This window comes from Nilaparvata lugens, chromosome 2 (assembly GCF_014356525.2).
Source record: "Nilaparvata lugens isolate BPH chromosome 2, ASM1435652v1, whole genome shotgun sequence".
Classification (NCBI taxonomy): domain Eukaryota; kingdom Metazoa; phylum Arthropoda; class Insecta; order Hemiptera; family Delphacidae; genus Nilaparvata; species Nilaparvata lugens.
In genome coordinates, this window is record NC_052505.1 from 44,562,963 (window position 1) to 44,580,148 (window position 17,186).

Consider the following 17,186-nt stretch of genomic DNA (forward strand, 5'->3'; position numbering starts at 1 on the left):
CCGCTCGGAACGCAGCCGTACACGAACCCGTTCACCGAACAACTGCTTTCTCCCTGGTCTTCTAGAAGCTGCACCGGGTCGCTGAAAATTAGGAGGCCGGGGGAAAAGAGCTTCCTGACCAATGAGAGTCTGAAAAGACGATCACGCCACTGGTCATGTGACGGGGTTTTGACTCAGCTGCTCCTGATGCTAAGGGTGCAGCAAATGATGACAATACTGCTGATTCATATAGTAGATTAGGCCGGTAACAATATTTCTATTCCAGAAATTTCATGAAGAGCGCTCTATCTCATATAGATTTCCAGGTACACCTGGCAACAATGCTCCTAATATTGTGAAAGACACCAAATTTTAAGATTCAACCATCATCACCAACTATATTGTCCTCACATTGATATTTCACACAATGACATAAGTTCATGAGATTATGTTCTATGCGAATCACCCGTTAGATGCACTTCATTTCAGTATTTCCTAGTGGTGAGGCGCGCTTAAGGACACCTCAAGGATCAAAATTTCAAAAACTTATAACTTTTGACACAATGCTCAGATTTCATCGTACTACACTTCATTCTTCTCGGCTCTTCATGGCGGTCCAAAATCATGCATTATAAGTCAAATTCGGTCGAAGAATGGGAAATTTAATGTTTAGTGTACTTAAGCCCATATCCCAATACACGGAAAATGTCAGATTTCTATATTTTCTGTCCGATAGCTGGATTTGGCAGAAATAGCTAACAACTGGAAAATTAACCGAAAATACGAGGTTTCTGGGTCTTTATCTACCAAAAGGAAATTTCGCATGAAGAAATTGGTTCTGGACTTCTCTCATGTATCCAAATAATATATTTAAAAATCAGAACTACAGAATAAATTGTAAGCACCAATGTATATAGTGACTGGACTAAGGGGGTGATTTAGATAATTTAGGATTCTCGTTTAATAATATTTACTTTGTATTAATATTACTGTTACATATTGCAGTAATATGAGTGATGATATTATGTCAGTTTTCCAGCGCTTTTCGAGTGTGAGTTTGTACATGCATTATTAAATGCAGTATTTCTTTAGCATGAGTCTAAAATGAATTTGGATCGAATATATTTCCAGCAAGAAAGACAAATTTCCTCATGGCTTCATAATATCAATCCAGGTTGAATAATCCAGCTACCTTTCGTCCTCAAAGCGTTGAAAAAGCTCCCAAGCGTCGTTTTATCTGTGACTCTTTTTCCAGCTCAACAGTAGCTCTTTCGGCAAGAACGGCCATGCATCATTTTTATCTCTTACCTGTTAAGAAAAGACTTCTCCAACTTTTTTATTCGTTTCTCGTCGTCATGAAAAGCATCTTTCTCACTTGTAATGGCAATTCTTTGTGTTGCAAGTTAGCAAAATCATTCATATAATCTTCTTATCGTCATAATGTTTTTCAGACTCTCACAATCTTCAACCATTCCTATCACCATTAAGGTCCATTAGGAAAATTTGATTCACCTTTGTTGCTGAGCGGAGGGTATAATAAAGGTCACTTCAAATTTAATTCTCAGTCGAAATTTCTCTTAGATGATATTCCTTTTTAGTTAACAACACTTCAAAATATAGTACTGTACTATAATTAATTATCAGTCTCCCCATTCGCTACTAAATGTAAACTATGAGAATTGTAGTTAGAATATTGTATTCATGAATTGAGCAACGTACTTAACATATTAATCCAAGCATTAGCAGCAATTTCAATGTGTCATAATATCGAAGGTTTCTTGGAAGAGGATTCATTCTATTCAATTGCATTAAGCCCTGGATTGTAGGACACTTATCAAATCTATTGGACCAATTGATCTATATTAAATTTGTAGTTTCAATGGTCCATATCAAATTCATAGGGTCAATGATCCATTAGATTCAATGAGTGTTCTAGAAACCAGGCCGAACTATGATAATTCTAATTCCCTTGCTAATCCTATTAACTGAATTAATATTTCAAACTCGATGATCACGGATCGATAAATGATGTTGGAATGAGATGAACAACTCGGCTTTTCAAACATAACAGAAGTTTTCCTGAGAAGGTTTATTGGTGATGTATGTTGTAGATGTGAGAGAAATCGATCCATCAAGATACCTAAGAGCTTTATGGATATTTTGTTGAATCAATTCTCCCTCGAGATATTCTGTATGGGAGAAACCTTTTTGTGGAAAGAAATAAGGATTTTCGGCGATGATGCGTAAGCGGGTAGCGATAATGGTGAATCAGGAGACTGGCTTTGAAAATATCCTCGAGGCACAATCGAACGAGTCAATCCAAGAGTAATGCTGTGCCGAGCGTTAGGTTAATTGCTGTGCTGGAATCCCCTGGCTTCGCCATCGCCAGGCCCCAGGGAATACTGTACGGCTGCACAACAGCAAAAAACGTCGATGGCATCCACGCACTCTACGGCCAATCATAGGCTGTTCCCTTTCTTTTGCTGCTCTCAAATCCCAAGAAACGCTTGGAAAGGAGCGCTGTGTTTGCGGCTTCAATTATCAGTAGACAAACGACCGCAATATCTCAACGGGGAATGGCTCACTACTAAATGTCTGAAATAACGTTTGGGAAAGTACTTACGTTGATCTAAATGGATAAATTTCTTCTTTCTCTTTATAAAATAGTTGTACACTTTATGGTTTAGATGTAACATTTTCCACTTTATATTCAATGATAGAAATATCTCTCATCAATGTTATGATAGTTGATCAATTTTCTACATCACTTGCAAAAATGCTAATAAAAATTATTATTTTTCCCAATCATTTTACGAAAGTAATTTATTGGCGCAAGAATTATATAATTATGTTGTTCCTCCCTGTACATCCACATTTATTTGATGATTCATTTGTACCAAAATGATATTGGGAGAGGAAAACAGGCGGAGTCTTCAATATTTCTCTCCCAAGAACTACAAGTACTACATACTCTTCAATAATTTAAAATTTTGTGTAGTTGGGTCCATAATCAGTCAATTTTGTGTGTGCGCAATCTTGATGAATTAATAAATTTATAGTAATATTGCTTTCCGCAAATCTTATTAAGTTGCAGTCCATACATTTTTCTCTAAACTTATTACATGGTTTCATACGCATTTCCAGTGAATATGGATTCATTCACTCATAGATATTGGAAGAATCAAGATTGTTTCATGAAATATCTGTTTTACACATAACATTCTTCTTGTTCCTCCATTTCTATCAAAGTTCTACAGATTGTGAGGTAATTTTTGTTCCCCTAGATGCGATAAAAAAGAATCATCTTTACTCTACAGTGAATGAGCCTGTTCGACCTAGTCGTAGAGATCATTTCCCGTCTTGTAGTGTGAACGAATGGTTACTTTTCTGGAAAACAACAGAATGACCCTTCGTAGTAACGAGTCACTTCCACTCTTGACCTTTCTCGTCAATCCAATTGCCGATGAAACGTCTTTTCCTTTATCCATGCTACTGCTACCGGAAGACTGCATTTGTTTGGTTGGAAGTTGCACTGTGCTGAGGTACAACGATGTGAGACAGCGTGCTGTGCTGGGTTGCAGAGTCTGCTCCTTCAAACTTTGCTAAAGACTAGGCCTACGTCTTTCTTCTGCTCTATAGCGCTGCGCCCACTATAGTTACTCCTGATTTTTTAAAGAGATTTTTAATATTGTAACTCTTATAATTAGGATAAAATGTGTAGCATATAGATTATTTTCTATTAATATACGTTAAGTTTTTAGTATGAGAATTTCTGTATATCCTGTTTTTCTTTGTGATTGTAATAAGTCTGGATTCTCCTGTTCCTTATTCAAATATATATATATCAATTGCATTTTATTATCATCAAATGTTTGCCAGATTACACTTTAATATCAGACCATAATAATTCAATCGAGTTGGTAACTTGACATTTGGAGATGATGTAGGATTTAATGTGGAAACTCATCAATACAAATCGGATTTGGCTGTTTCTTGTGATTTTCATTACAAAATATTGATCCCGTTGAAACCATAGAATATCACAATTTTTTTGCAAACTAATTATATAATCTGGCAAAAACATTGATATATAACATAACAGTCCATCGAAAATTAACTCATTTTCGTGAGAATGATTTATCTTCGGAGAGCAAGATAGCTCTACCTTCATTGTATTATCATTCATCCTATCATCATCTAGGCTTAAAATACTTCTAGAAAGTCTCATTTTTAAAATAATAAATAAAAAAGACAAACGTATTGCAGGGTTTCACCAACAACAAAACTTATAGAAAAAAAACATAATTTTACACTTAATATTTCAAATATCAATAGAATTTAGAACGTTCTGGAGCCATTGTCACGCATCTTCTCCAGCATCATGGAGGGCCGATAGCCCTCCATGATAGGAGTGTTGTGGACACTCAGATATTAGGTGGTTCATTGATTGGATTTGTCCACATTGGCACAGAGGATCAGATGTGTATCCCAATGCTGTCATCTGCTCAGCACACCTTCCCACCTGCGTCCTGAACCGGTTAAGGCCACACCACTCTCTACGTCTCAGCTGGGTGCCAGGAACAATGTCATTAGGGTCATCCACAAGGCCTTTGTTCCTGACCTCTCCCTGCAACCATCTCAGTCTCCATAACTCCCTTGCACTTCTAATTTCCTCTTGCTCGTCAAGTCTCAAGTATCTTCTTGACTTGAGGCGCCTTGGTGGAGGGTTAGCCAAATCTCTAGAGACTGGGAGATCCTCATGAATGTGTTGCAACTGGGAAATGAACTTGTTCTTCTTCTCCAACCTTCTGAGATATGGAGGCATGATGTTACTAAGCACAGGCAACCACTCAGTCTCTGTTGGTCTCAATGTCCCACTAATCTTTCTCATAGTTTCATTGAAAACTGTATCACTTTTCTCAACATGTCTGCTGCGAGCCCAGACAGAAGAGCAGTACTCCCCTGTACTGTACAGAAGTGCAAGACTTAAAAGAGTCATGATCAAGAATAATAAACTATTCGCATATCCTTATTTTCAACAACTATAAGTTGTTCCCCATAAGTTACTATTATGATTATTTCCATTGAATTAGTCAATCATCACTTTATGGAAACCCATAATTCAATGGGAATAACTTATAGTGAACAACTTATAGTTGTTGAAAATAAGGATATACGAATTCTTGATCATGACTCTTTTCATCATTACACTTTACAAAACTCTTACAAGTTTTTGTTGGTGAAACCCTTGCATAGTGAACTAACTTGTTTGATAATTTACTTCAATTGGGAGAGAGTACAGTATTTTCATTAGAATAAAAGAAGTATAAAATGGTCGATCGAATCTCCAGAGTATATCACCAGAATAGAAAGGCAACAACAGACAGCTCCCGAATTCAGTAAGCAATGCAAAGTAATCCACCATGAGCGTTAATCTTCTAAGACCTTCCACTATCTGATCGGACAATGTCTGCATCTAGAAGCGACAAACTTGGAAATCCGGAGAGTTTCCGAGAGCGAAGTATTTGATCGAACGCTGGAGAAGGAAATGGTTTGACGGTTTCAGATTGCAGTCAGCACACATTGACTAGTGACGTGTGTGTTTGTGTTGGTGAGCTCTTTCACGGTCGGAGAGGAAGCGATAAGCACCGATGTCACAGTTGATGGAAGTGAGAGGAAGAGTCGCTTTGGAGTTAGCAGCACTCGACTATGCACGTTGATTTGCAAAGTGGCGGCCATGCCAAGCCGCACTGTGTCATGCGTGCCGGTCAGAGGCCATAACTCATGTCACGTCGCAGTCAGGAAACGCGCGTGACACAGATGCCACGATCTACTATCGCACATCAAAACGATGCCGCGCGATAAATAGCGTCGAGTCGAGCTTCGTTCATCTGCCATTCATTGAGGTTTCATGCTTCTACGCCCACTTCTCAACGAAAAGTCAGCCTGTCATTTGAGAAAGTTTTGTCGGTCCCCAAAAGCGCCAGTTCAAATTCACATTTGTAATCTTCAAGGTATCAAGTTGATGTAACTCTTCAACAGCAGTTTCCAGTTCCAGTTGTGAAGCTCTCGAATTGGAAACTTTATAATTGCAAATGTGAAGTTGTTCGACGTTGATTTTGTCATGAAGCAATAGAGGACAGATTCATGCTTTTTTTAAAACTTGAACCCTCCGTTATCAATGCTCAGTATTCTTCCTAGGATTAAAATAAAGATTTCAATTCAACCCAGTATGCTAAATCGTTCGTCATTTGAGAATGAGTTTATATCTCCTTACCTAAAAATCGCGACAAAACAGCATTCAAGATGAATTCAAGAAGAGTAGGGTATTCATAGAATTACCTCAAGAAAATTTGTTTCTGGATCCTTAAAAAGGGAGAGGCTATTTTTCAATTTTTAACGCATTATAATTCCCATAAAGGTATAAAACTCTTTACAGGCAGGAGTTGTTATTAGTATTCTTGGAAAGCCCAAACGTATGTACTTGAGTCTTATAAAGAGGTTTCGAAATAGAACAATATTGACAAAAGGATAAAAAAAATTGTTTATAAAATTCACAGAAAATTCCCAAAAGGAACTCTCCTATTCAAGTAAATGAAGAGTGTTACAATGCTCCCGAGAAATAATGCTGAATAAATAACTATTTTCCCTTCAAATTTCGAATATTTAAATATTCACGATTCCATAATCTCTTCTCAAAGGCTTTCGAAATAGCTCGGTAAAGTTGTTCAAAGGCCAGTACAGATAAAACATGACGAGAGTGGCTATTATTCAAGCATTCAGGGTTTATTCGAAGGGAATATTGGCTTTATAGTGACCCAAACAACCGATGTTTTACAATGAAGAACCCGTAGCCTATGATGAACTCCACTGGTATGAAATTAATGACACAGGCAGCTGGGGCTTTTGATGTCAATACACTCGACATGCATTGTTTAGTGGGATTGCTCGGCATTAAGTACATGTCAATATTCCGAGCAAGGCTGGAACCGAAAAATAGACCGTCATTGTTCTACCTCGTCAGTCACACGTGATTGGTCTGAAAGTGACGTATGTGCTTCTATGTAGATTGACTCAAACATTAGATCAGTCTATGCCCTGTTCAAACCCAGAACTCGAACTGAACCTCCCTCCAGTACTGGCGATTTGAAGGTCAAATTATACATTTCCCCACTCATTCTCTTGTATATTGATTTCCCTCACTACCAACTAGAACTAATGTTGGCTTGTTATGATTACTGAACCAAAACAAAATTCCATAATAAAAATTTTCATCTTTTGAGTTTTATCTGCAAGATAATCTTCACAAGTGTTAGTCTTTTGAATACGTCACACGAGTTTCACAAATATCAGTTTATTTTGAACTAGTTCAAATCAGAATTCAGTCATCAAAAGCAACATTCAAGTTTTCTTAGTAATATTATTTTTTTGTGGGGCATATTTTCCTCGAAAGAATATTGGTATCATGGTGTGCATCTTGTAATGTATCGTAGGAATATAAACTGTTGCAGAACAGTTAATCTCGGCTAGTCGTTTGCGGCATCTGTTACTAGAATAACGTGTTTAAGGTTCGGGGCTTGGGCTAAGTATTTTTTAATTACTTCTCTCGAAGTCGCCATAAATTTCTACTTGAATCCATTGCAGAATCATGAAGATTGTACTTCACATCAAGCGCAGTCTCCACAATAAATTTTGTGGGTTTCAGAAATTTATACTTTTTATAGTTAGATTTTAATGGTTTCCGGTATTTACGATTCCCAGAAACAAATGGCTCAGCAATTTCTAAATTTAACAACTTAGTTTCCAATTGAGATTTCCAGTCCTTGATTCACAATCACAGTCTCTAATAAGCTTCAACAGTCACTCAGGATAATTCTTTGATGAATAAATCAATAGCAAGGCCTAGAGTTGATTGCCGTGGCATCTTCAACATTCAATTACGTTTATGTCTTTAGAACTCAAATACACATTATTGAGTATTTTCGTTCAAGATGGATATTATGATATATATGGGTAGATGAATTCCTTCATTCTAGGTCTTCACATTACAAGATCACACAAAAGTATATCATTTTATTGGAAAATATAATTGATTGAATTGATTCCAGTGATTTATATGCCAGAGCTTTGATTGGCTGGGAAATACCTTTTATACAGGCTGTGATGCCATGTAGTTCATAGACTAGCGTGAAAGAGATAAATCTGTTTTATTATTCACTTGACTGATCTCTCAGGGTGGGATTTTTTACGAGGGATATATCAACTAATTACGATATAGTATGTAGACTATAATCTTGATACTCGTATTAATTTCTTATATCAATGAATTAAAAAGGAAAATCAAATATATTCTATTCCAGTCTTGAATTTAAATCTATCTAAAATAAAAAAAATGGCGGCTAAGATTGATCTCCTAGTTTGTGATGTCTAAACAAATATTATAAATCGTGTTGAATCTTTTAAACCATGATGATACAAAACTATTATTCACTGTAGATATTACTTGTATTGAGAGTATTCTAGACAATAGTTGAATGCCTTTCGGTACAGCTGTCACAAGTAATGTAATGTAAAATGTAATTAACTGTCACAAGAAACTCAATTTTATTCTAGTTGATTGAACAGCAGAGGTCCTTGTTAGAAAATACTCTTTTCTAAAATTTGACAAATGATGCTGCACAGCATCCATTATATCCAGTGGTCTGCCTCCTAATAGCTTACAATGGGAATCTCGAACCAGGTTCAAGGGCCAATAAGATGATAGTGATTGATGTGGCTTCTTTTCACACGAACATTACCACCTTCCTCATCTTCCTAGGACATAGTATATTGATAACTCGCGACTGGACTTGACTAGACCATTCAAGTCAGGAACATCAGAACCATTTCAAATTCTACGAAGTTCATATCATTCATTCGAATTTTCTATTAATGTTAAGATACTTCATATAGAACAATCTATTGGATATTGTATAATAATTGAGTTCCAATTGGAAGTGGGCACACCCGTATCTGCTCACTTCATTCACTACAACATGTTCAATTCTAGTCTTATCAGACTTTAAGTGTATGTTAAACGATGAAAGTTGATATTGAAAAATGATAGTTCGATGTAAAATTCTGGACTACAACTTAAGTTCCTATATTCATCATCATAGCTGTTCATTATTATCGCAAACTGAGTCATTCATATCATTACTACACTATTTTGTTGATGATAAACCATATTACAGTAACTATATAACTATAATATAGTTATATGGTTATATAATTACTGTTTCTCATAGCAGTAATTCATTCGAAAAGTTTGTGTAAAAGTCAAGACGTTCAGTCTTATTTCACTTCACTCCATAAAATCCCTTCCATTTCATATAAAACAATTCAAGACTCACAAAAAAATCTCCTTGAAATATTTATCACATATTTCCACTCAGCATTTTTAGAATCTATGAAAAAGCTGATTCTGCACAGACATAACAAATAATAATGTCAACGTTTTCTGTAAAAAAATGATAATAGATATTGGACGAATGAAATTTCATTAAATTCACACACCCATGTTCTCACTGCAACAGATGAGATAACCTTTTACTTGAAAACAATTGAATATATCTCATCAGAAATGCTGAACTGAATCGAAAGAATAGTCCATAAAATCCATAAAATTTTATGTTGAATCAATACAATTGAGGACTGCTCTAAAAAGTACTAAAACCCATAAAATGTATATGATAATATTTTTATTGGATTATCATTTTATCATTCTCTATGACATGGTAACGGAAGTCTGAATGACAGTCTAAATCAATGTGTGGTTATCAATAATGCATTATTAACTGGATTGTTTGCGTCTAGACCCTTTTATTTCCTATTTTTAAATGTTTCACTACTTTCAATGATTGCACGAAATTTGCTCTTATGTCTATAGAAATGGACTTCACTAAATAATACATTCTATGAAACGTATATTCTTTTGTAGTGAGGTCCACGTTATAGCAGTATTTGATTAACATCGGTGTTGCTATCCTTGTATATCATTCGACCAAGCAGATAGCGCTATCCTTTTCTAGCTCCGTGACGTTGCCAGATCGTTCTTCTAAGAATATCGAATTGTAATTTATCAACATTCAATTATATAAATTTATTATAAAGTGGACTAAAGTATTGTACTATAGTATACTTACTATAGTATTGATTAATAGTGGTCCAAAATCTTTCTGATCAACAGTGAAGATAAATTATAATGGAAATTCATCTGATTACTATCATGGGCTATCAAAACTTTTGTTATACGTAATTCAGAGTTAATTTACTGGTTTGCAATGGAGGCTAATTTAAAGTTTATTGTTTATTCAAGCTATCTATGAAATCTAGCTCATTTGTCTGAAGTGACGGTACGCTTCTCATCCTTTTTATTGCCATAATAAATTCAAAAGCACGGACTCCTCCATCAAGCTATTAATTCTCTTCACTTTGCAATAGCAATATAGGTAGGTGCTTGTTCAAAGAACAATATTGTCGTCCTGTTAATATTTATGAGTTTCCCAGAATAATGAATTAGCGGTCGCTCATTGAATATCAGTACGACACAGCAATAATGAGTTCGCAAAGAGAGAAACAGTTTCCACTAAGTTTTTATGTTACCTTCCCTCCCTCCAGCTGTGCTCTGACATCAATACTTTTCTGTTGAATAAGACCTCTCTCTCATCGTAATTCTCTTCCTCTGATTTCGCAACAATGCAATGCAGTTGCTCTCCTAAAATTACCTGTGTTTTACTATTACCATAACTATCACTACTCCACTGTTGAGTTTGTTCCGTGCAATCAACCATGAGCATAAAAATAATATTGTTCATGGAGTGTCAGTTGGAAGCTCACAAGGTAGAACTTCACATTTATTCCATAGGAAGTAAGCATTGAACAAGCATTGATATATTATAATAATAAATTATCCTAGTTATCAATATATGTAAATAATTATTAGATATCAACGAATTGGTAAAATCATGCAGGATTTATGATCCCTGTCAATAATTGATCCTTGGATGACTCAGTTTCTTCCTGATAAACCCTGTGAAATTATAGAACTGTGTTTCTTCACCATACATTTTTGGATGATGGAATGCAGCAATGAGTAACTTTTTAAACTTTATTAGTAAACTTTCCTATAATAATGTTTATTCGTTGTTTCATTCTTTATTGATTCACCCTTGTTGTCTCATACTGTATTCACCAGATATTCTCTTGTTGCTCCATTTCCTAGTAAGGGGTCATTTCTCCACGGCTCCATTTTTTATAAAGGAATCAATACTAAAATAATATTTTTCTGTACCTTCTCTTCTTGGTTGTTTTCACTCTTATAGCGGCTATGAGTATTGTTCAACCAATTACATTATATCTACCTAGAAATTGATATTTATCGCACAATTTCATATTCAGTCGCACAATTTCCTTCATACGTTGCTTCGACATCTAGAAAATATTTGTTTCTTGTTCCAGGTAAATACGCTGATTTATCCATCAATGTAATATTTACCATTATGTGAGTAACCTATTATTCAAATTCAAATAACTTGAAGTTGTATTTTAGTAACGAGATAAAATACAGAGATAAAAATAATCCTAGTTTTGAATGAAATTATTCTTGGACCAAACACATAATAGACTACTTTCATATTTATAATATTTGCATTCTCAGCTACTTCTCATTCTACTAAATTCTCAATTACTTGAAAAGGTAGCTCATATCTATATTAATATCAATTGCGTAGGTGTTTTTTGTTTTGTTTTTTTTTTTTTTAGTGGGGATATTCACTTCAATCTTCTGCTTGTAGTCTATATAGAAAGCAGTTCAAATCGTATTTTGAAATAACTAGCAAAAAAGCTCTAAGTTTCTTATTGATATTTATAACATATTTATAGCATTGATATTTATAACAATGTATTGCACATTGGACTTTGAAATTTAGTGAAAGATTTTCCAAATATTATATCAGTTGTAATACAAGAAGAAAGTTTATCATATCCCATTATTGAATTTCGGGAATGTGAAAATCCCAAGAGAGAATGATGTTTGTTGATGTTCCATTTTTTCAAATACCTGATCAGCCCCTTATCCAATCAGTGCTCCTCTGTGGTACTCCGATCGCAGAAATCCCATAAAATAGGATCCTGTTAGTCTGTTACCGATAGATTGACAGTTTGTGGAACTTGTATAACGACAGATCTGTCAGTTAATCGTTTTGTATTATTCCGTCTGTTTGCAAGCTCGTTCATTCGGCGGGAACAAACTTCAGTTGTCATGGTGACCAGACTTTTGTAATCTCATCACTGTTCCGACACTAATTGGCCAGATTCTTGTGCCATTGATGTTGCAGGCCAAAAGCAGAGAGCACAAATTCGATTCTCTTTCGTCTGATCAATCCTCCTGTCAACGTTCTGATGTAGAGCATTATTCCTTTTTATTATTCAAATAATGTTCAACGGAACCGCTTACGTCCTTTCTTTCTTCTTGGCACTTATGTCGTACTCAATCATCATAAAACTAAGTAATGTACGTATTACGTTCCATTATTATGAATTACGAATTATATATTCCAATTACGAATGAATGTAATAGTAGTAATTCTCTCGCACTCCCCCTAATAGATTCATTAATTTTATAAGAGCATGTTCTCCTTCTCAATAGTGTCTTTAGAATGAGCTTGTTTCTTTCCTTTTTTCTCCTGGTATGATCAGACAATTACATTATCTAATAGACATTTCTCCTATGCATTTCTCCTATACCTCTTCATAACAACCATACCTCTTCTACTCAACACTATTCTCATGATTGCGAAAGACTGCTCTGTCTTTTCTCAACAATATAATTTATAATTTGTGAAATAAGCTTGATTCTTCCAAGGGAAGGTTCCAAAAAACGAATTTATTAATAGTAAGAGTCTCATTGCTATTGAGCAATCATCCACTTGAAATTCAATTCTTGAAAGTACCATTAGAAAAGGTTATTGGCATTTTTTCAATAATAATACATCATACAAAGTTAAGCAAAATAATAATCAATCAATCCTTGAATAAAGACGAGTAACTTTGCATATAAAAATAAAGCATTATGCCCTGCCTGCAAAATCGAAGATTGAGTGCTGACAGCGAGTATCATTATACATTTTCACGATTAATATTTTCAATAAAAAAAATCAATACAGAAACAAATAAATGAAAAAAAAGAATATACTTTTAAATGGGGAATGAAGAGGAAAAAAGTTTTTTCTACATCCCTTTCCATTTTATTGAAGAAACCCAGATAAAAATTAGTTCAATTTAAATAAACTCACGCAAAATTCTTCCACTTTGAAGGAAAAATCAAATACGGTAACCTAATTTACCGTCTCCGTTGTATCTTTTGGCTGGGATCGGTTTATGGAATATTGTCATTCGTATTAGAAGGAATGCTTTATTTTCAGCTGAGGAATTATCCAAGTCCATCTTCAGTCCGAATAATGTGAATTGTGTGTGAAATTCCTATACCTATTATTTCTATCAGTTTGGAAGTGGCTTGAATTTCAGCTTCAGTTATCAATATGAGCTGCTCACACAATCACATATCCACAGTTATCTCCTGGCTTGACTGCGGAGCCGATAATGTCTTTAAATGTGGGGTTCAAATGAATTTCCACGTACGAGTCTAGCACGTGTATGTACAAAAAGCAAATAGCCGGACAGATTACACGACAGATTCGACATCACTCCTTGTTTGTCCAGCAGCTGAGTCAACACTGATAGAATTTAATCGCTAAATTGATCCTCTTCTAGTGGCTGCCTGATCCTAGTTGGATCTGCTAGGATATGAAAGGCTATGAATTGATCAAACATGAATATCAATCCAATCGAGAGATAGCTGCTTGCCAACAAACATTGAGATCAGGTGAAATCAAATCTCCAACTCCCCAATGTCGACGCTTGGCGCACGCAATTATAGAATTGTTATTTCGGTATCAATATTAAAGCTAATGAAAATCGTTGATTTCAGTTTACTCGTGTATCACAAATTTCCTATCATACTGTAATCTATTATTCTAGTTAAATCCCTAGAATTATTACCTTTGAAATCTTGAGAGACGTTTTAGATTCAAAATTACTGCCAGTCGTATCTTCATTGTGTGGAATAATTGCCCTCATTCAAATCCTTTCCTTTTCACAGTTGATTACTGAACCACCATTGGTCTGAAATGTACTGTATAAGTGAGTATCACTGTACAGTTTGATAGTTGAGATTTTTTGTAATAGATAATACAATTGCCAAAAAAATGCAGCAAAATGATTAAAAATTCATTGCAGAACAATATAAATTTATCCTTTCTATGTTTGTATCATGCAAGTACCTCAAGATATTATGAAACGTTATAATTCAACCTCTTGAAATTTTCAACAGTTTATAATTCAAGAAAATGAAGATAGCCTCCAAAAGTCAGTCCATGTACTAAATTAAATATGCAAGGGTTATAATTTCAAGATTTCTCAAAGTAAGACAAAATTTATGGCATTCACTGGCAAGTATCCCACACGATCAAAGATAGTTATTGATAACAAAGTATTAGAGCAAGTGTCACAATACTGCTATCTTGGTTGTGATATCAGTTTCAAAGATGATTTAGATGTTGAAAGGAAAATCGGAAAATTCCAATCGATATGTGGTAACATCAGCAGAACTTTAGGGAAGAAAGCGAGGAAAGAAACTATAATGAAGTTCTACAGAGTGATGGCTGCCCCTGTTCTCCTGTATGGAAGTGAATCATGGATCACCACGAAATCACAGGAGAGCAGGCTGCAGGCAGCAGAAATGAGATTCCTACGCAGAACGAAGGGCTGTGACAGACGAGACCACATAAGAAATGAAGAAATAAGAAGAGAATTGGGTGCCTTCAACATGAATGAAAAAGTTGTATGTCATCGAAACGAGTGGAGGGAACATATTACAAGAATGCCAACGGAAAGAATTCCTTTAAAAATTTTAAATTACCATCCGATAGGAAAAAGAGACATTGGTAGACCTCGGAAAAGATGGCAATAGAGGAAATCAAATAAGAATATAGGAAAAGCTGATAAAGAAATTCAAAATTAATAACATTTTATACTTGTATAAGCTATAAATTTTAGATATAATATATTCCTCCAAAACATTTAAATTTTTTGTAGAATGCTGTTGTGAGTCGGAACAGGCAAAAGCCTAATCCATGAAGGCAAGAAGAAGAAGAAGATGAGTATTATGATGTAAAGGTAGCTGGAAATTGAGACATGCAGGCTGCTGATGTAGGAGATATAGAATTTTCAAATTGTACAATATTTCGGTTAGTCCATTGTATTTCAATTGTGTAATACTGAAATACAAGTACAAGTCAATATCTCCGGAAAGTGTATTAAGTATCATCATTTCCATAAAATAACAAATGTAAATAATTCATTACAACAATAATATTGTATACTACGATCCAATATGTTTTGTTCATATTGCCATATATGAGTTGCATATAATGAACTAGGTTTTAATAATGTAAATTGCAATTATAGGCTATTAGGAAGTGATATGATAGGGAAAAAATGAATTATTTATGCTAACTACACAGTCAGTGATTAATATTTTTTGGCAGAGGAGGAATAGTATTCATAAGGAAAATATTGGAATGTAATGCCACCCAATTGAGGTTTATGAGATCTCTCTGTATTTCCCCAGTTAAATTCCATTCTGTTCTAATATTTTTCATTTAAAAAATTGTTTGAAATTGAAAATAGACCACTTTTATTTTGAGTGGATCACATTATTGTCTAGAAGTTTTCTATAAGTTTATCTTATCACTTTCTTTTGCGTTTTGTTCTCTTCTTTTCTCAGAACTAGCTCACTAATTCATAATTTCGATGAGCAATCGTTAGTAATGAATTATTAATCACGATCAATTTTATATCAAAGAATGTTTATTGATGAAATATTTTTCATATTAGCCGAAAATAGACCAATGAACCTATTAGTCTGATAATACCTTTGATATATTAAGTTATTAATCATTTCAACTGAAATGTTGATATGTATTGCATAATTCTCTTTCCCTGGCATTGTTAGTAGAGGATATTTTCATAAAAATAAAAACTTCCAATCAATCTATCCCAAGTTCTCAAAAGTTTATCAGCTAAGTGACAAACCTATTTGTTCATATGCTACCATTTTGATACATTTTGACAAAATGAATAATCTCATATATGAGAGAAAATAATATCGATGAAGAATATTAATAAAAACAGTTTTTTTGTTATTGATATGAGAGAGAAAAATACATAACATTACCAATGAAGGTTAGGCCACACATACTCGGCGAAAAACGTGATGCGATAGATACCATCTCGGGCGGGGATTAGTGATGTTGCAGTCATCATTCTCTCGCTTGTCAATAATTGAGATGTAGAAACTCCAATGATCAACTGTGGCAGGTTGATACTTTTAATATTCCCTTTAAAACCAAGTAATGCTTGATACAAACAGACTTGTCAGAAATCTGCTTAGAATTAAATTGAAATGCAATTGAAGTTGCCAATCTTCATTTTCCAAGAGATTTATATTTTAAAGAATTCCAAGAACAACACCTCTTATCAGGATTGTTAATTTATTCTATTCCATTATTTCATTCATTCTATATGTTTATCCTTATAAACTCATTCGGCACTGTGTCGATTAATTTTAATTTACCAATGCATTAATATATTAATCACGTTTCATGTCAAATTTCCAAGTTCTGAAAAGCAGTAACAAAAATATGAAGCTCCTGGACAGTAATCCTGATGTGAGTTCTTGTATATGAAAATTTTCCGTATATCATGATTTTGGTATATCTCAAAATTTATTTAGGATTTATCAATTCAAATTGTCAGCTATAGTTGCCAAAACTGCTTTCTTAAATCGAAAACTTTATAGAGATAGAGGACGTATTTGAATCTAATTCGAATTAGTAGTTGGTGGTACAAGACTTATAAGATTTGAAATGGCACGACCTTCAAAATAAATCATTTCTAATGTTTGCAAGAATGGTCCTGATTCATCGAAATATCAAATAGCATAGAATTTCTCAGCAATGGCGATTAGATTTGTGATATTCTTTCTTATTTCTAATTTATCTATTAGCAATTTTCCGCGAATTATTCACACGTACTCGAGCCGGACT

At 34.4% G+C, this 17,186-nt stretch overlaps 1 protein-coding gene across 5 annotated transcripts in view; it reads left to right on the plus strand.

Moving 5' to 3' along the window:
• LOC111048868 (very low-density lipoprotein receptor) overlaps positions 1-17,186 on the plus strand; it is a 351,720-nt gene that overhangs the window by 279,836 nt on the left and 54,698 nt on the right. The gene's annotated exons all lie outside the window — the stretch shown is intronic.